Source organism: Rhinolophus sinicus, chromosome 2, assembly GCF_057876585.1.
Source record: "Rhinolophus sinicus isolate RSI-liver-muscle chromosome 2, RSI-T2T, whole genome shotgun sequence".
NCBI classification, from domain to species: domain Eukaryota; kingdom Metazoa; phylum Chordata; class Mammalia; order Chiroptera; family Rhinolophidae; genus Rhinolophus; species Rhinolophus sinicus.
The window spans coordinates 24,640,907-24,661,115 of record NC_142502.1 but is presented as its reverse complement, the minus strand read 5'-3'; the positions used below and the strand labels follow the sequence as shown (position 1 = coordinate 24,661,115).

Here is a 20,209-nt window from a genome sequence, read left to right as displayed (position 1 = left end):
AGTATCGCCTGAGGGACCATGGTTTTAAACCAATAATCTGTGCACCCTACTGGTTTTCCTCCTACATCTTCAGTCAGGACTTTGCCATTTTGCATGACTTCCAAGACCAGTGGTAAGATATATGGTCACAAGCTATATGTCTCCGTAGGTTTCTATTCTTCTCCATTCCTCACCTCTACCTGTAACATACTTTTCCATGAATTCACACATGTTGTAGCTAAATCTTCATCTTGTTATGGTGGTGCTCTGGGAAGGAACAAGGACTGAATGGGGCAACTTAAAGAGCGTGGCTGGGTAGCCCAACAGACCTACGTTTGATTTCTGGTTACTCTCCCTAAGCCTAAGTTATTTCACCCTTAAAAATATGATCACACCTACTTCACAGACTGTAGAATTGCAAAAGGTACTGAATTAAAAGAAAACTAATTTGTAGGTTACTTTCTTTGTGACAGGCCTCATCAGGTAGGAGCTGTATTTAGATTATCTCACTATACATTGAGATCCCCATTTTATATATAAAGAACATGGGGTTCTGAAAAACTAAATAACTTTTACAAGGGCACACAGTTCACAGGTGTTAAGTAGAGAAGCTGTCTGAGCTTTCAATGTACCTAAAACACTTCGTATAGTTCCTGAAACAAGACAAGTTCTCAAATATTACTTAGCCGCTTGTCATAAGGAGGGCCAACGTATAGTTTGTTGAAGTTTTACTCCATCAAAAGACAAATCTAACAAAGTATTAACCCTGTCCATAATAACCCAAAGTACTCTGATAAATTTAGAATTATTATCAGAGTCCCATTCCTTCCTGGCAAGGTTCAAAGTAACCTTAATTCCATTAGTTGGGGGGTTTATGCTTATGGGAGTTGGTTAAGCATATTTGCTAAAACATGTGAGTATTTCTGTGACTCCTGGCTACTCTTTCTCCCCTTGGTTACTTTTACATTTGCGTTCCGGTTTTAATCCCTAGTAGCATGTAACAAATAGATGCAAAAGTAAATCTGTGAGAGAATCTTTGAGCTGTTGGAAGTGGACTTTTGACATATCTGTTTTTGAAGGAAACAGGTATAAGTAGCTATAAGAGTTGAAAGCAAATTTTTTTTTTCGGATTAAAAAATATGTATTTTTTCAGGTAGAAAGGAAGCCTGAGTCTTATTCTTATCTAGAAGAATAAGATAAAACAAACAAACAAACAAAATTTAAAGATGGCTATATTTTACTCAGGGAGATTTTTCATTTTGATCATTTCTGTTGGAATATGATATGGAAATTTCTTGATGTTGGAAGCCAAACCCAGAGCAGAGAGAAAAGCTCTGTGGCCTTTCTTAGAGCAAGATTCCATGTTGGAACAATTTCTTGCTGTGTACATCTTCACTTTCTCATTGGCATTCTTCCTGGGCTGGTACCCTTAGGAGACCTCAGCTTCATATGTCTCTGGCCAGAGGAAGAGGTAGAATGATTTCTTCAGCAGCAAATGACAGAACTCATGGAAGGATGGTAGAGTGGTCCAAAGGACAAGATGGAGGCCAAGTTTTCCACCTGAGGTTTTCCTTCTGCCTATTCCACTTTGTTTCTGCATTCTTTCAGCTTTAAGAATGACAATTTCATTCCTAGACTTATGTCATCCCAGAGCTGGAAGGCTTCTACATCCAGATAAAGGGAAAAAACAAAAACAAAAAACTCTTGGAATCCTTTGTCCTGGAGAAAAATCTTATGCAGAAAAGAACAGGAAAAAAAAGTGGATCCACGTGGTAAAAGCTGGGTGTGCAGGGCTGCAACTTGCTGATGTGTCTGCCCCAACATACATCCACTCAGAGGCATACCCTCTTGAGCATCGCAGGGGCTCCTGAGAACACTGCGTCGAAACCTCAGAGGGAAGAAAGCCATCCCTGATGAGGAAGCTGCTGCTGGCACGTCTGAGTAGGATGCTTGGGGTCACACGGGTCTTCTGACCTGCACCCACTCTGCACCGAATCAGGTAGAAGGTCACTGGACACCAAACCACTTCTGCTGGGATTTCAGACCTCCTCATGCTGAGGGAATGAGGGGTCAGGGTTATGAGGTGTGCAGGACTACATTCTGGTGATTTCCATAGTTACAGGGGCTTCTGAAAATGCTTTCCAGAGATTTGGTTACAGTCATAGCAGTTCCCTCTAGGTAACTTTCAGAAGTTTTCCATTTTCCAAATGCTACCTGTAATTTACCCAATTCTTATGATATTGTTTCAGTGTGGCAATATTTGTAATCACATACCCATTACAGAGAAAGAAAGGCCACGATACACAAGGATAAAAGTCACCAGCACACATGGAGGGTGTGTCAGGTTGTGAATCCCTGAGTGGTTTTTCAATATTAGGTTCAAACAACATTTATGAACATTTTTAATTTATAAAAAACAATTATGCTGTCAGTTTACATCAGTAAATGTGGGGACCAAAATTTAATAAGATGAAGAACATACCAAACAAAGGGGAAAATGTATGAAAAATTAAAATAACAAACCGAGATTCGTAGGGTGTTGTAAAGACCGTTTACGTATACTCTGATGGAGCCAAATGAAATATGGGCTCAACTTGCCAGAAAAGAATTTCAGATATTTATAGAAAAACCACTTCATAAATATAAAATTACACTTTTATATTTATATGTGCTGTTTTTTTCTATAAAGTTGAATATTTATTGTCTTTGTTTTTCACTATTTGTTTTATTTGCATTTGATTTTCAGTGGCTATGAATGTGGAATAGTTGTCAGATTTCACAAGTTCTGAATGAGTTGTCTTAACTTCAAATTAAACGTATCACTATATATGGGACTTCTGGCAAGAAGTAAAAGACAGATATTGATTTGTTTTCCAATAAAATATTAATTCATCTAATTTGTTAGCAGAAGCTTAGAGAACAATTGCAACATGAAGCTGTTCAATGCTTATACTATTTATATCGTATCTGAAATCCCTCCTGCTCACACATAAAGTCAGAAGTATATTTCCAATAACAACAGTAACCCTATACTTATAAGGACATTGATGAAATTGAAATGCAGTGTGTGTGTGTGTGTGTGTGTGCGTGTGTGTGCGTGCGTGCGTGTGTGGGTGTGTGTGTTTTCTTAACTCTAATATCATCCCTAATCTATGATGGAATTTGGAAAGGCTGACAGAGCAAAGCGCCATGACTATCCTGGGGTGATGGTCAGCGTACACTCTGAGAAACTGATTAACAGCTTGACCGGACAGCCCTTTGGCACCCACAGTGAGCGGCTCCGGCCACAGAACTCAGGCATGAGAAGTGGGTTCTTCCAAAAGCAAACAACCTTCGACCCATGGTCTTCATTTGGGCCCATCAGGTCAACAGTTGTTTCACAGAACATCGGCAATTGTCTTTCTCCTAGTGTCAGGAGCCTCTTGAAACATTATACGAGGATAATTAAGTGGTGAATAAGGGTCAATGTGGACAAATAAATCAAACTGATAGTTTGAACACAGACTGATTGAGCAAAAACAAGGAATTCTGCCATGCCTGTTACTGCAGTGCTGGATGTTAACTGACTTTGTTAACATTACATCCAAAGGCAGCAAGTGGGAAAGCTTTGTTTGGAATCAAAAGCTGAGCAAAGAGACATGGGATTTAATTGTTCAGCTTTATTTTTGAAATAAAGACATGCAGCGCATCCATTTAGTTGACTTTAATGGAGCACAAAACCAAACCCATTCTTTAGCATGCTAATTGCGTTAGAAGATGCTTTCCTCTTGTATAACAGAGATGCGAGAAATGCCGGTGGAATCAACAGACTTTTAAAGCAAAAGTTCAGAGTTTAAAAATATGGTAAGTCCCTGTATATCTTGAGATAGAGTAAATATCCTAATAAATGTAAAAAAATCTTATAAATATTTTAAATCATGTGTTACAAATCTATTAGTGGTAAATGTACAACAACAAACTTTTGAAATCAAATATATTAATGTATGGAAGAGAGTTTGTTAGCGGAAGGGCCGCCTAGAAATCAAGAAAATAAAAAAAGCGAGGAAGGAAAAAAACCGAATCCTTAAAAAGGCTGCTGTGTGTCCACAGGGTTGCTCTAAGGGGAAAAAATTACTAGAAAAAAAACGCAAAGAAATCTATCTGTTAGTAAGAATAAAAAGGAGCTGCTTTCTACTACAAACATCAATCTAGACTATTTTATTGGGGATTCAACCTTTCTTAGTGGTCAAAACTTCACTTCACTTCTCTCTGTGATGTTGCAGAAGTAAATATGTAGTTTAAACTATTACTTTGTTATGTTAATTATCTCAGTTGTTCTCTAACACTCTTGTTCTAACTTACCATGTGGAGCTTGTGTCAGAAAGCCTAAGACACTTGGTTTAATAACGTATCAGATACATATTCACACGTGAATAACATTGACTTTATAAAAGGTGACAATTGATAGTCTCATCTATAAAAGGAAAGAAACTAAATTTGAAATATGAGCTTAGTAAAATATATATAATATTTTATTTATTATAATTATCATACACTTATCAAGTAATTAATGAGTTTTCATAAAGAAAACCATTATTTTACAACAGATAACAGAAAAATCTATACTGAGAAGTGAGACATTAACTACTTCTACTCTTCTGTGCATATTCTATTTCATATTTAAGTTGCTTGAAGAAGTTGGCAATGTGGTGAATAGTGACTGCAAACAGTAATTTGTGAATTTAAAGACATTTAAATGACATTTGTTTGGAAGCATTGGTTACCCATCCATTCCTATATCTGGGCATCTTTCTTAATTTTTTATTTTTTAAATTTAAGTACAGTAATAAATGCCAATGTGATTACATTAATGAAAATAACACACTATTTGCCATTAATGTTGGTTTTGAATGGTGTTAATATAAAATAACTATCAAAGATAAGTTATATGGGGGAATGTGCCGATGTACGGCTGTGCTCCTGGGTTTTCCCCCCCATAAATAATTTCACATAAAGAATCTAAGAGGAGCTCATCTACGAGCCGCCTACCCTGAGAAAGTGGTCTGAGAAAGGTGTAATGGATTATCGAGGAGATGAAGGCAAACTTACACCATATCCAATCAGGCTTTTTCTTAAAGGTCAGGACATTCTGTCTGGGTCCATTTGTGTTTTTGATTCTGCCGGTTCACTGTTCAGGAACACAATGTAACTGTCAGTCTCCACGACAGTTCCTGGCTCCACTGGCTCCACTGCTCTCGGGGTAACATACAATATTTCACATCCACAAAACAATTCGGCGTCTGCGTGGGCAAACCATATGATGACCACGGGGAGCAATATGGTCACAGCCTACTGAGCACTCTTAAGGAGACTCTGTAAAGAACTACATCTAGAAAAGAATAAGGCCTTGCTCTTCTGGGCTTTTGCATACTTGCCACATAGCATTTTAATGTTTCATTTTTATCAGCAGAAGTCAAATGCAAATGTTCGCCCCTCTGCTCCATCTCAGTGGATAAAGACAGCTTTACTGCTATGCAAAAACATTTGCAGTCATGGAGTTAGGAGGGTGATAGATATTAGAAATAATTTAGCACATTAATGATGGCCTTGTTGGATTTCCCCCATGTGTGTTTTGTTATATTATTTATTTCTCTCCCCAAACAAAACCAGACACCAGCTCAAATTTATAAGGGAAAGGATGGGTCCTGACAGTTAGGGAGAGCAGAGAATCAACACCCTGTCTAACATAATTTTTAACCAGTGGGATCTGAGCAGAGCTCTGGAGAATTAATGCATATTGTACATTTTCCAAGGATTTGGCCTGGAATACTACTTTTTTAACCAGTTGATTGATTTAAGTTACAGTCCAGTCTGTTGCTTCACTCAGAGGAAAATTACATAAAGAAATGATTTGCATAAAAGACATGCATAAAATGACTTGCAAAGAAAAGACACAAGAAAAAGCTTATCTTCTTAGGCATACAGATCAGTCTGTTTCCCTCCTATATAATTATTCTTATGGCTACATTTCCAATTTTTATTCTTTTTATCCAAATTTCATCATAGATTCATTTTTCAGTGAATTTATTTTTCAAGATTTTAAAAACTTCCTTGAATTTTTCTAACAGCAAAAGTATTTTTTAATGTATTTCCAGATGATGGTTGTTGCCTTTACAGCCTTCCCAATATTTCACCTGTGCCTCTGAAGATGTCTTCAGGTTCATAACACAAAATTCACCCGAGACACAATTCATTATTTAAGCATTCCTCTAATAGTGCTAAGTCTGAATTATGCTGGAAACCCTTATTTCCTGTTCTATGTTAACACACATGGTTATTGGCTACGTATATATGCCTCATTAGATGAGAACATGATTATGTGTTTCTTCTTTCTGGGTAATTGCAATCTATGATAATAAGGGCCCCTGAAACTTAAAAACCACAAATGATTTACCTTTGGCTCACGAGTGCGTTTTTGTGTTTTTGCTTAAGTAGTGTTCTATTGTCTGATGTTATGGGAATTTATCATGCAAATTTTATTTTTAATGAATCACTGACCCTGAAATATTAAAAGCTGTCTTAGGAGAAGCTAGAAAACTGCCCAATGTCTCTAATTTGTCTCTTATCCTGAAATTTTACTTCATGTTACTCTGCGATGGATACAGCTGTTGTTACCTTTAATATTGATGGAAAGTACCAGTCTCAATGACTCTAGGTTTTTATCTAAATTGATAACTCAGTTATTAGTAGAGATTATGGTAAAGAGCACTTAAACAGCAAAGTAAAAATTAGAAAAAGTCAGTGAAAGAGAAATCCACAGCTGGTTGTGCAGAGGTCGTAAGCCTGTAGAAGGATGAGTCCTGTGGAGAGTAACCACTTCCCTACAACAGCACTTCTTGCTATCACAGTTGAAGTGGAACACTAGGTTTGAGTGAATTAGTTACATCTTGTATCACCAAGGGCTCAAATGCTCAAATGTGTGAATGAGCCCAACTGGAGCAGTATGGAGATAAGAAAGAAGGTTGTATTGGAGACTGTGGTGAGCTTAGCGTCTATTCCAGCTGAACGCCAGCCTGTTGCCAGGTGGAAATGCCAGTCTTGCGTTTTTATCAGGATTCTCGTTTGTTTGTTTGTTTTTCAAGAAAAGTCGTATGTTGTGGCATACTCATGAACGATATCTGAGAACCTCTTTCAGGGTCTTTCATCTTGCAGGATGCTAGTGTGGGATTTGGGGTGTGGGGACAGAGCTAGGAGTGCAGTTTCCAGGCTCTCACCCTCATGTGGAAAGGTGCTGGCTCAGGTAGTAAATGGCCATCAACTGTGATGGGATGGCCATCAGCTGTGGCTAGTTGGCCGTCAGCTGTAACCAGTGAGCTGTTGGCCACTAATATAACTGCAATGGCTATGCTAGCAGCAAATGGTGGCCTAGCAAGAAGATGGTGGCTGAGATACCAAGAGCGGATTGCAGTTAGCATGGCAGATTGCAGCTAGCAAGTGAGGTTGGTTGGCAGAGAAAAAGAGTGGACGGGAGGTTGCAGACAGTGTGGCTCCTGCTTCCTGTGTCTCCAACCCAGCCATCAGCGAGACTATAGTGGTATGACTCCCCTATCTATGGCTCCGTGGGTGTTCCTTTTGGGCCTCACCATGTCCTGCGTTCTTATGTGGGGAGCCAGACTAGAGACCCCGCGTGACACCCTGCATGACATGGGGTATATGAGATATGACTTTTTGTAGTTCTTAATGATACCATTTATTTATATTAGTAAGTCTTGGGTCAGCTGCAAGTTGGTGAATTATTTTAACATTGGACTTGATCACTTTCTCTAAGTTTAGATGAATTTAACCTCTTCTTTAGGAGGCAATAAGGAAACAAGGCTGTTTAATAGCTTCTTCGAGGTCTTTACCATGGAGCTTCCAAAGTTATTTGAAGAATACACGTTGAATTATGATTTCCTATAATATCAACATGGTGCCGATTGCTGGTTATCTCCTCAATCCCTCTTCTTCTTTTTCCCCTGGGTACTTGACTGCATAACTAAAGACTGCATTTCTCAGTCTCCCTTACAATTAGATGTGACCAAGTTTTCCCCGATAGAATGTGACAGGATGTGACATGTGCCATGTCTGGGCCTGGAGCTTCAGGCTTTGGGTTGTTTCGTCCACAACCTCTTTCCCTTTCCTACTGTGGCTGAATCTAGACATAGTGGTGACTTAGCTTCAATCATGATAACCATGCACTAGGGGACATGAAACAACATGGAAGGTCCTGAGTCTCTGAAACCAATTCGGAGCGTGACCTTGGATGATCTACTGCAGAAATGTTATGAGAGAGAAGTAGCTTCTACCATTTTAGAATCACAGTATTTTGGAATCTCTTTGGTATAGCATCTTTGCATTACTCCAAGGTACACATCCCTTTTACAGAAAATTACAAAAATATAATTGAAAGCCAAAATAGAAATAATTTTGGCTAATCTGTATCACTGTTCTCCATCCGCATATAAAATTAAAAGCTGATTGTTGTTCATCAGGGAGGAGAAAGTACGTGGGAGACTCTCTGTTGCAAAATGCAATGCGTCTAAACTAATATTTGTCAAATATGACTCAGAGTTTTCTTGTAACTTTTATGATGCAATAATATCCGTCTAACCTTTTATTTCCAATAAACACGAGCAATTTACCTAAAATATTTCTCCATAGGCTATATCGAACAGAAACTTAACATAAATTTTCTCAGCTGTTTTTAGTGGCTTTTTTTCCCCCCTCTGGCAAAAGTTGAAGAGATGCTCCACAGTGTTTTTCTGGCCAGAACAGAGCCTGACCTTGTCTGCCATTGAGGAATGTAGGAATTGAGGAGTGGAACCAGTCATTTTAAACAATTTTATCCCTTCTCGTTTGTCTTCTGCCTTTGACTGCCACCAGTTCATTACCTTTTCTAAAATTAATTTCAGGTGGCAAAGAGCAAGGATGGAGGAGTCAGATGGGTATTCACCAACTAAAATGGCAGGGCCTTTACAGGTAATTCACAGTAGAACAAATGGAGACCTAGGGTTGTAATCATAACTGAACATCTCCAAGAATAAAAGTCCTTGAGGTAGTAGGTATCTCATCCATTTCTTCCCCACAGACTCCCTGCCCACACTGTACCCCATGCATGAGCAGTGACTGTCTGTTATACTGAAAAGGCAAAACAAGTGATATGGGGGTGGTAATGGATGGGCAAGCAATGACAGCATTTAACCATTATATTGGTTGATTGTATGTGTTTAGGTATGTGTGTCAGTCTGAGCAGAAAAAGCACTGCCCAGATTCTAGGCCACAGGCCCTGGCAGCCTGGCAGCGGATGCTTCCCTCTTTTCTAATCCCACTTTCAAATCTGTTTTCTGAGGTAAACAAAATTTTCACGCCCATGCTCATCATTGATAGTGTGAGCAGATGGCTTATTTCCACTGACCTTCAGCAAAGGCGTCAATGAGGGAAGGTTTTCCCAGGGCGGAATAGCTAACCACAGGAGACGATGAGCTGTGGTGTTTCGTTTTCAATATTGGAACCTGGAAGTAAGGAAATTGATTCCTGCCAGAATTTCTTGAAACTCCTTTTCAAACTGCTCTCTTTGAGTCCATTGTTCATCTCTGCTACCCTCCTCGTTCTATCAGAGCCAGATTTTTTGCTAGATCCTCAATCCTTTTCATTGATACAGAGTTTCCACCTCTACACTTAAAACTATGAAAAAGTACTATAAACTACTATTTTTATACAAGTCATAAGAAATAGATGTTTTCTCTACTTAAAGTGAAACTGAAATGAGTCTATGCAGAGCAATGCATATGTATCAATTAAACAAGTTCTATCAACTTTGGAGTTGAGCTTTGTGACAATTTTACTTTCAGGTTCACAAAGGCTTCTAATGAATCCTCACCAGAGTTGTACACACAGTTGCCTTACCTCACCCTGTGCAGGGACAGAAGAGAGGGAGGGGAGGGCCTTGAGAGATGGGTGCCTCTAAATTCAAACCTCTGTTCTTGCAACCTACCAGACGGGTGACCTTGAGTTCGATGAACCCCTACTACTCCCAGCTTCCTTATCTGTGAAAGAGTGACAGGAATCCCAGCTCATGAGCTTGCCGTGAGGCGTAACCAAGATCCCTGCCCTGTAAGAAACAGGCAATTCATATGAGAGCAACGCATATTGTTTCCCACCTCCTGCCAGATTAAGTCACGATCCTTGCTCAGTAGTATCTTTTTGAGATCAGTTAGCTTTGGCCTCCTCATTTCATTGTTGGAAGCACTGAGATGTTTCCATTGCTTCTGCTTTACATGGCAGAAACGAAAAGCTAAGGCTCAAATTCAGAGCCCAGCTTTTTCTGATTTCTAACCCATACTACTCAGCCAGCTTGTGGTTGCCCTTTGGAAACCGCAGGTTATCTAAAAACACTGCTAGTCTACCTTCATATAATCTTTCTGATAGGAATGTTTCACTGATGTGAACCCTTTCTTCTCCCCAGCCTGCTTTACTCATTATCTCCACAAGACATTGAGCTTTTATTTTCTTCTTGCCCTTTGTTCATATACCCTGTTTTTCTAGAATGACTTTCCTTCTCTCTCTGCTTAATCTTCCTGATCTATCTGTCAACTTTCAGCTCATAGCTTGCTTCCTTTGTGCAGTTCTCCCCAATACTGCACCTGGAGTGGGTTCAAGTTCATTTATGCTCCCAGAATGCTTATGGCTCTTTATTACTCAGTTGACATTTAACATTTGGTGTCTTCTATTAAACTAGTGGAGTGTGACAGAAAAGCCCAGGCCTAGGTGTCAGCAGACCTGAGTCCTGGACCTGACACAGGATATCACTTGCTCATTGTAACCTTGGTTTCCTTGTCTGTAAAACTGAGGTAATAATACTCAAGTGAATTGCTTTGACAACCAAAAGAAATGTTAAAACATTTTACAAGCAATAAAATGTTATACAAGAGAAGGTATTATTACTATTACAAGCACATATGTTTTAGTGTTTTTCCCCCCAAAATACCCAGCACAGTGCCCTGAATATAATATCAATAAAATGAATGAATGAACCAACTAGGAGTCTGAAAACCTGAGTTCTGGAGCCTGGTTTGCCAGCTGCATGACCTTACGTATGGCATCTGAATTCTGTTCACTCTTTTGTAAAATGAGAGGGTTTGTCTAGAGTCTAGACCAATGGGTCTCAACCCTGGTTGCATATTGGAAACAACTGGGGAGATTTTAAAAAATGCACATGCCTGGGTCTCACCTCAAATTAATCATGATTCTCTGGAGGTGAGGCTCATGCATAGGTATTAAAACCTTTTGTTTTTAATTTTGAAAAATTACAAACTTACAGAAAGGTTAGAGATACATAAGAACTTTTCTTCCCCTTAAATCATTTAGAGTAAGTTGCTGACCTAATGATCCATCCCCTCTGAATACTTTAGTGTGAATTTCCTACAAACAAGGACATTCTCCAACACAAATGCTACATAACCAAGAAAATCAGATGGTTAACATGGATATATTGAAGATCCCATTCAAGTTTTACCCATTACCCCCAAAATGTCTCTTATAAGTTGTACCTGTGTAGAATCACATCTTGCATATGGTTATCACGTCTCTCTAGTCTCCTTTAGACCAGAACAGTTCCTAGTATTTCCTCCACAAAAGTGACCTTGACACTTTTGAAGATTACGGATCATTTATTTTGTAGAATATCCTTCAATTTGGGTTTGTCAGATGCTTCCTCATTAAATTCAGGTTATACACATTTGATAAGGATATCATAAAAGTAATACTGGTTCTTCCTGTTTTGAAGAATAATTTCAATACATATCCCGTCACTGATGAGGTTCACTTTGATGGCTTGATTAAGGTGATGTTAGCCAGTCTTCTAAACTATAATCTTTTTCTCCTTTGTAATGAATAAATATTTTGTGGGGAGATACTTTGAAACAATGTAGTTATCTTGTACCTTCTCAAAATTCATGTTTTCATGACTTTCTATTTTATCCGATGAGTTGTAATACATTGCTATTGTTGTTTGTTTTGATGCTCAAATTGTACCCAATTTGGCCAGTGGGAGTTCCATCAAGTTGGCTCCTGTAGCCTTTTCACATCCTCCCATGATTCTTTGTGTGCTTCCTGCTTTCTGGCGCAAGATGCTCTAGACTCATCTGGTACTTTCCTTGCCCCGGCCCTGGAGTCAGAGAACTCTCCAAGGAGCCCTGGCTTTTTTTAGCAAAGAATGGTAGTGAAGCCAGGATTCTAGGGATGCTCATTGTTATTAAGCCACCATGTGGTTCCTAGGCCCTCTCAATGGATATAATTAGAGAATGTGTGAATGTAGGAATATGTGCATAGACACACTTTTATTGTATATTTATTTCTATGTCTATAAATATATTTTGAAACTGAGCTTACACTAATTCTAATCCTAAACCTACAAGGTTTATCCTAAGTTTTTCCCTTTCCGTATTTGTAGCTCCTTCTCATCTTCAGTTTAAGAATTTGAAACAAACACCAACAAAGAAAATCGTCTTGAGATTATCTGCACTTTCATTGCCTGCCAAACTACAAGATAAAATCACAAAATTATCAAACAAGATATGTCTCTTTTTTGTAGCGCTATCATCTTACATTTCTTTAAAACACACACACACACACACACGTACACATACTTGCACACTTGCACACATTTTTATTTTTTAAGTTAAGAAAAGCTCATTCTACCAGACATTTAACTATTGCTTTTATACAAGTTTCTGGATCTATGCCATCCTTTATAGCTCTTTGATTGTGATTAAAGTACAGCCCTCATAGAGTAATTTTTTAAAAAAATAACATAGGAAAAACCTTTCTGCATGTCTAAACCAGAAGAAGGATACATAAATAGATTTGTCTCTTGTCAGGAGCAGTGGAGTGGAAGTCCTTCTTCAAGATGGGAAAAGTTGTGCAGTCAGCAATCCGTGACGAGCACATGTTGAGCCGGACAACACCGTGCTGGAGCTCTGCCTGCCTGATGGACACCCAGAGATGGGATTACTTGTGCTGGGAAAACTTGTATCAGTCACAATGGAAAGGAGGTGGCTACTGTGGCTGGAGATTGTTATTTGGGAATGTTTGTATCATGTTCACTGCACTTTGATTCACATGCATTTTGTTTTCAATATTGCCCTGATTGGAGGAGTGTATTTCCATTTAGAGTATTACCTTCTTGATTCACAAATATTCACGATCCATACAGTTATAAGGAGGGTCTGGGATGACCTAAATATTGACATTTGCTGTTGAAGTAAGCACATGTCTTTGGGATGTTGAACTGCCAATGAAAATTTTAATCACGGCTGGAAAGTAGAAGGAAAATTAAAATTCCCTCTCATTGAATTCTTGGAAACTGCTATGATCATATGTATTTTACTGGACTGCCAATTTGGGTTCATTCTTCGTTACCTAAATACTCTTTACCCTTTATTAATTTCATACCTGTTATCACTACAATTCCAAGTGTCCAGTGTGGTTCATATTCTTCTTACCACTTGACCCTCATTATAAGTGGTTGAGTCTCTAGGGTACATGCCACATGGGTGTGTTCCTGGTGGGTACTATTTTAAGTAAATAATTATTACTTTAGCTAACATGCCTTGGCTGGGCATTCAGTCTCGCGTAAATTACTAACCCACCATACCATTAAATTTATCATCCATCAATTACTCAACCAGAGTATTTTTAACCTGTTAGCTTGTCATTAGGTGGAAATCAGAATTCCTCAGAATTTCTTTAACAGTTCTAACCACATTTTTCTTTTTAAAATGTGAGGTCAAATAGCATAAGTACAATTTCAGTCCTAGATTTTAAAGTAGATGATTATTGGATGACAAGGCACTCAAATATCTATAAGTTACACTCTTAAGTTAGCATAACCCAGTTGGTAACTTGTTGTATTGGCTCAGTTGCTTAAAATATCTGTGTTTCTCTTGGACATGAAAAAAGGTACAGATAGATGTTGAGAAACTGTTGCAGAAAATGAGTCATCATCAATGGTACAAGGCTATAAACGAATAACTTCTCAAGAGATGGGGGTCATTGAAGACCAAATAAATTTTCAAGTGAGTAATTGGAAATCGTGAGAAAAACCATTTTACAAAATGAAAGAATGAAAGTAGGGTTTTCTCTAAAGGGAAAATATTTACTAAAAATAAAACTAGAATGTTACTCTTGAAGAATATTTTTCTATAACAAACCATTTCTTGTTTATATCTGAATTAGGTAAAGCAGTTTACTTTTCTATCAAGTGAGTTGAATGATTTAAACTCTGCAAAAATTATACTTTTGTGATGATCTGAATTGTGACACTACAACACAGACAGTCTAAGAGCTTGATGTATTTTAGAAATTTCTAACTATGCATTTGAACTAAACCCAGTCTATCCACAATAAGACATTCCCTTTAAGACTTGAAAAAAAAAAAAAAAAGGATTGTTGTACCAAATTTGAAACTATCCTAGGGATTGTCCTTTTTCTCAGGGTCTTTTCTGACCTGTTTAGAAAACGGGGTGTGGAGAAAGTAACTCTGTTTATAGTAAAACCTCCGTTTTTTGGTATCGAACCCATTAAATAGAGAATGTTGCATCATGCATGAGAGACTCTTCCCCTGGGTGCATCTATAACCAACTACAGAGTACCAACCACAGACTCTAACAGATGCCCAACAGAGGAGTTCCAGGCCTAACCTCACTCTAGTCTCTTGTGTTAATGAGGACTCTTGATGCAGTTTAAGGCACACAAGTGAGCAGCTCTAAATCAGAGCTCGTCCTGTGGAAGGAAACTTTACAATGGTTACCAAGGCCAGTCGCTTAGAATTCCAGATGTGGGGCCTGCACCCTGCCTCTGACCAGCATCCATTTCTGTGCTCCACAGCTGGTCCCTGTAAATGTGCCATATTGCCGCCCATCTGCTCAGAGAGTGCACAGTGGCACATCTCTCTCTGACAGTGGACCGTTTTATTGAATGCTATAAATATTGAAATTCATAGGCATGAAGCAGCAGATTTTTAATGTTACTTAGAGAGACATTTGAGCCACAACCTTTGGCAGAAGCATACACTGTTAGTATCTCAGTACACTGTGCACCATTTGGTTCAGACTCATGAACAACTTTTCCAGGGATTTCATGGCTCTCCAATCCCAGGTAAAATGGAGTACAGACCCTGAGGGATGATATTCAGTGTGAATGTCACCCTGCATACAGTGTGCATTTGGGATCTGGACTTTCCAGCCCTGTGCTGTGTTAAACCATATGTTAATGTTTTTATACTCAGAAAAGATTAGATTGGGGACCAATAAAGTTTCAAAACTACAAATAATAGGCTAACCATTGCAAAACGTGAAGCATTCCTTCAGCTGATTTTTTTCCAAAGTCTCTGCAATTTTCATTTTTGAAATGGCTGGGCTATATTTTCTTATAGGAAACCAGCTTATCCATATTTTATCAGCTAATATGTGTGCAAATTTTGGACCAGAGAGTAAACATCCCCATTAATTTGAAATTACTGGCATGTGAGCTAGATAAGAAATAGAGGATTGTTTCGTCGTATTCCCTGCCCCTCCGATCAAATAGTCCCAAGCCAACTTTAAGGCAAAAAGGAATTAGATCGAAACACAGAAATGAAAAATGTGCAGGTTACTTTGCATGGTTTTGGCTTCTGGGGTAATGTTCTTTGTCCTTAACGAACTGTGAGCCAAGGCAAAGCTGTTTAAGACCAAAAATGGACACAGTTTTCACATAAAGCCTCCTCTCCTTTTCCCTCAGTTCTTCTTTGAAAATGCGAAAGAAGCAGAAAATGCCCTTTAGCAATTGTGAGGGATTTAAAAACAGAAGCGAGCCATTCAGTTAGAACAGTAAGTAGTTGGAAAAGGACACGATAATGCTCCCGGTTTGGCATTTGTTTACATCCGAGCTGTTTAACAAAGCTAATGTGACAACTATTAAAAAATAAAATACTTTCCCTGCCTAATTGATGTAAAGAATTGAACACGAACTGCATTTCAATTATTCTTCTGGCACGTACATTTCTCAGGACTGATGCTTTTCGACTTTGCTTCATTATCATTTTCCAATTGCTCTACAGTCTTTGCATTTTTTTTTTTTTTAAGTAGCAACTTGCATTTTTATTACTGAAGTTGTAACATTGTAACAATAAGCTGTGTCATTGTTCAAACATTTCCCTGAGTTCCCAATCAGCAGAGTTATGTAAGGTGGCAGGTTAATAAATGCGACACACTGAAATCATTTGTACCAGATTATCTCTCCTTCCAAACTCTGACAGATGCTAAGTCCAGCTGGTAAAAAAAGTTTATAGGCGAGTTGGATCTGGGGTCTTCACACACTCCACAATGTTGGCTACCAATGCTTGTTTTAATGAGTCACGGATTGCCTGTTTATCTTCTGCTCCCTGCTGTTTCTGCATTTTCTCTTCCAGAACAATCCTAGAAACACATGCTGCTACAGACGCTGGAGCAATGTGTGTAGACATTTGAGCCAAATTATTATAAAGAACTCTTTCTTCTCTGATATTAAAAAAAGGAGGGAGAATTGCACATTGCCTAGCAAATCGTTATCTCAGATGTTCACTGTGACATGCTCAATATGGCCTACCAGAAAAAGTTGGAGACATTTGAAACCTTAACAACTACACAAAATGACACTGTAATTGGCGGGTTTTGTTGTTCATGTTCTGGCTCAGCTAAAACTGCTCTAAACACTTTGTTTAATGATGTTACATTATGACAACACATGGCTTCTATACAGCAACTCATCATGTTTAACATGCAACTACACAGGAAAAGTAGCAAGTGGCCAGAAAACGGTACCAGGAGTCACCCTTCGAAGTTCTTGCCACAAATCAAAAACGATTAAGCATGAAGTTTCCAAATAATGCTGCTTTTCACTATAGGCTCATTTAAGTCAGATTCCCAATCCCACTGGTTTAGGGTGATTTTCCAGGAACACTGTTGGGGGTGAGAGAGAGAGAGAGAGAGAGAGAGAGAGAGAGAGAGAGAGAGAGAGAGAGAGAGAGTTGGGTGGAGAGGGGGCTGTTGCCATTACAATATTTAATATTTAACTAAGATTTGGAAAAATAGCTTAAAAAAGAAAGAAACAGGTCATCAAGATCATGCTTTAAACAAATTGTTCACTGAAATTCAGACATTTTCCTTTGAATTTAAAAAAATACTTAATGTGACAAGAAAGTACACATTTTCCTCCAAATAGATTTGTTAGTATTGTATTCTCCATTTTAATAAAGTTATTGATTACTTCTGAACGTCTAGCTTTTTCTATGTTAACAATATATAGTGAAAATAAATGCAGCGTCTATCTGCAGATAGTTTTATTTATAATAGCAGGGGGAGAATACAGACATAAACAAATGTAATAGATATATACAGAAAAAAAATAAAATAGTTTTGATGGAAGAATTCAGTTAAAAATTATGATGGCAGTTTGCTAAATGTTTGACCTGACATTTGAGGAAGAATTTTGTACTGGGATAATTAAATTTAGGAGAGGAAGGGTTGAACAAAGAAATACGAAATTGTACTTGGATGTTTGGGATATTCAAGGAGAAACCAAGTGAGAACAGATGCTGAGTCCGTGCACAAAGCAAGACATTCTGACAAGCAGATTTGAGGGCTCTAGGAAAGGGTTGGAGGTAGTTGTTAAAAATAATCATTTTGTCTAGAAGAAATCAGGAAACTGATGCGTGGCACGAGGCAAGGGTAAATAGTAAACAATTTTGAAGGGGGCAGAAGCAGAAGACTAACTGTGAAGTCAGGTAGAATTTTTATCATGCTTGAACATGATTTCATCCCAGAGGATCTGATGGGAATTATTTTGCATATCACTCACTATACTTTATAGAAGATCCCTTGTGATAAATTACCATTTATTTGAGTTTCAGAAAATATTTCACTTCTTTAAACAAATTTATATTTTTATGTTAAATAATTAAGGATGTAACAGAGTACTCTATTGCCATTTTAGATGTTAAATAACTTAGCACCCAATTATTAAGATTCACTTGCTCGCAGAGGAGTCTGAAATATTCTCTTGCTTCTGTCTCTCTCAGGACACTTCTGCCACGTTTCCTCTTTCAGCCACCTCAGTTACTTTTGGAGGTAGAAAAAGTACAAAGTGGAAAAGTTGCACAGATTTCCTCATACTTCAGGATATTGTGCAATGAAAATGGAGCTTCCTTATTTTTTAAAAAAACAATTTATCTAATTTTCATTACAATGACCTGATGGGTAGAGAGAAAAATAAATTATATTTTAGCAAACTCAGTCTGTTTCGTTCATTTAAACACCTCCTTTAAGTGACTTAGTCTCTTGAGGTAGATATTCACTGTTTCAAAATCTCCTGGTGCTTTTCTCCAACATGGACTCCGTGCATTTAAGGAAGAAGGGCTTACATGATCTCATGTTGGAATGGAAGGAGGTGTCTGCTTATTCTTTGCTTGTCCTCCCCCAGGCCCCCACCCCTCCTCTATGCCTTTATCTTCTCTCCTGTGTGTCCTGGAAGACTGAGCACTGTAGATCCTCTCCCAGGCTTTCTTGCTGCTTGGCTTCTGTTGGCTTGGTGAATAGGAGGCACCAGCAGGAGATGGGTGTTTGCAAGGTGACAAGTGGGGGCATTTCTTCCCTGCTCCCTCTCTGCTTTGGCACCACTTCTCTGGCTCTGTGCCTCATGATTCCAGGCTGGCACAATTCTGGTTGATCTTTTTAGCCCTGTGGGGAGAAAGAACATCCTAGCGTTACTAGGCTCTGGTTGCCTCACTACTCATTGTTGCTCCCTCAACTCTGCACATGTCTCTGGAAGTAAAGTCTTCACCAAGAGCCTCCACTTGCAGCAGGTGGAGGCTTACCTACCAGGGCCTTGGCTGAGTCAACAGTGTCCTTGCATTGACTTTCTTGTTTTCTTCATGAGCACCCTTGTTCCTTGGTGCTGCTTCCCCCCTGCATTTGTTACTGAAACCTGGTGAACACAGAGATTGTTCTCTCCCAACTTACTCAGGACCCACTGGTCCTCCCTGGCTAACAGGGCTATTTGGGCTCTTCATTGCACTTCAGACCCCCACTGAGCTTCTCCCACTTCTTTCACCCTTAGCTTCTGGCTTAGGCTGCAAATGATAGCATCTGTCCCTAACACCCTGACATGCCCAGAATTCGCTGACCTCTGCCTATAAAGTCCTCTCTTCAACCTGTCTGACGGGCTTCTTTTTCTAGAATTCCCACTTCAAGAGGGGAGCTTAGAATACACATATCTCATCATCTACGTTTCCTTTTCTCCCCATAATTCTACTGGGCAAAGGGATGGGTTCCTCTTTCCCCCTACTTTTATTGGAATTCTCTCTGATGTTATATTCCATTTTTCTTTTTCACAGTGGCAATTGTCTTTCCATTTTCCTTGGGCTACAATGACAGAATTCCTACTAGAGATTATGAGAAAGGGGGTAAAACATACATCATTTTAATATCTTCAAAGTATTAGGCTGTCTGAAAGATTTGACAGTAGAGGTAAGAATTTAATTAATGGACAAGAAGCAAAGATTCTAGCATTGTGACTGTGGCAAAAAAAATAGAGGCATTTCTGCTCAAATGCAATGTATGTGTTCCCGAAAAGCCTCGTGTTCTGCAAAATTGCAAGACATATACTAAAAATAACAGGGCTCTTGGGAAAAACAGGGTTGGACAGATTTTTCAAAACTCAGAACTTGTAACTAGACCGTTAGCAACAATAATAGTAATCCCAATAAGAATTCTGTTACAGCTAAATGTCTGTCAGTCGCACCACGTCACAGTTAACTGGGCCTCTGGAGCCTTAAACTTGGGGCTACTGCTTATTCTTTTGAAATATGTCATCAAAATTAATAGTCTGATCCAAGATAGAGTTCTTCATCAGTCAAAAAAAATTTTTTATTTATTTATTTATTTATTTTTAATCCCAGGTGGAACTTCTTCACAGTTTCACCTGTAATGTCAGCTTCCCAGGTAGTTTTTTTCATGTACACTTGTTTTCTAAGAAGTATTTTAATCATGCATTTTTACTCACCGAAGTCCATAGTTTACACCAGAGGTCACTGTGTGGTACATTCTATGGATTTTGACAAATGTATAAAGACATGTATCCACAATTAGAGTACTATAGAGAAAAATAGTTTCACTTCTCTAAAAATCCTGTGCTTCAT

At 38.6% G+C, this 20,209-nt stretch overlaps 1 long non-coding RNA gene across 3 annotated transcripts; it reads right to left on the bottom strand.

The window, feature by feature from the left end:
- Positions 1–1,198: 1,198 nt before the first annotated feature.
- Positions 1,199–19,919, bottom strand: LOC109447944 (uncharacterized). 3 transcript variants are annotated; one of them, XR_012496757.2, is made up of 5 exons: positions 18,044–19,919; positions 11,547–12,978; positions 9,992–10,108; positions 5,068–9,509; positions 1,199–2,193 (listed from the first exon to the last, which is right to left on the bottom strand). It is a non-coding gene; the product is annotated as an uncharacterized LOC109447944 (long non-coding RNA). The 3 variants fall into 3 exon arrangements; XR_012496759.2 differs by having other exon boundaries at positions 1,199–2,033; XR_012496758.2 differs by having other exon boundaries at positions 5,068–5,258.
- Between the last annotated feature and the right edge of the window lie 290 nt (positions 19,920–20,209).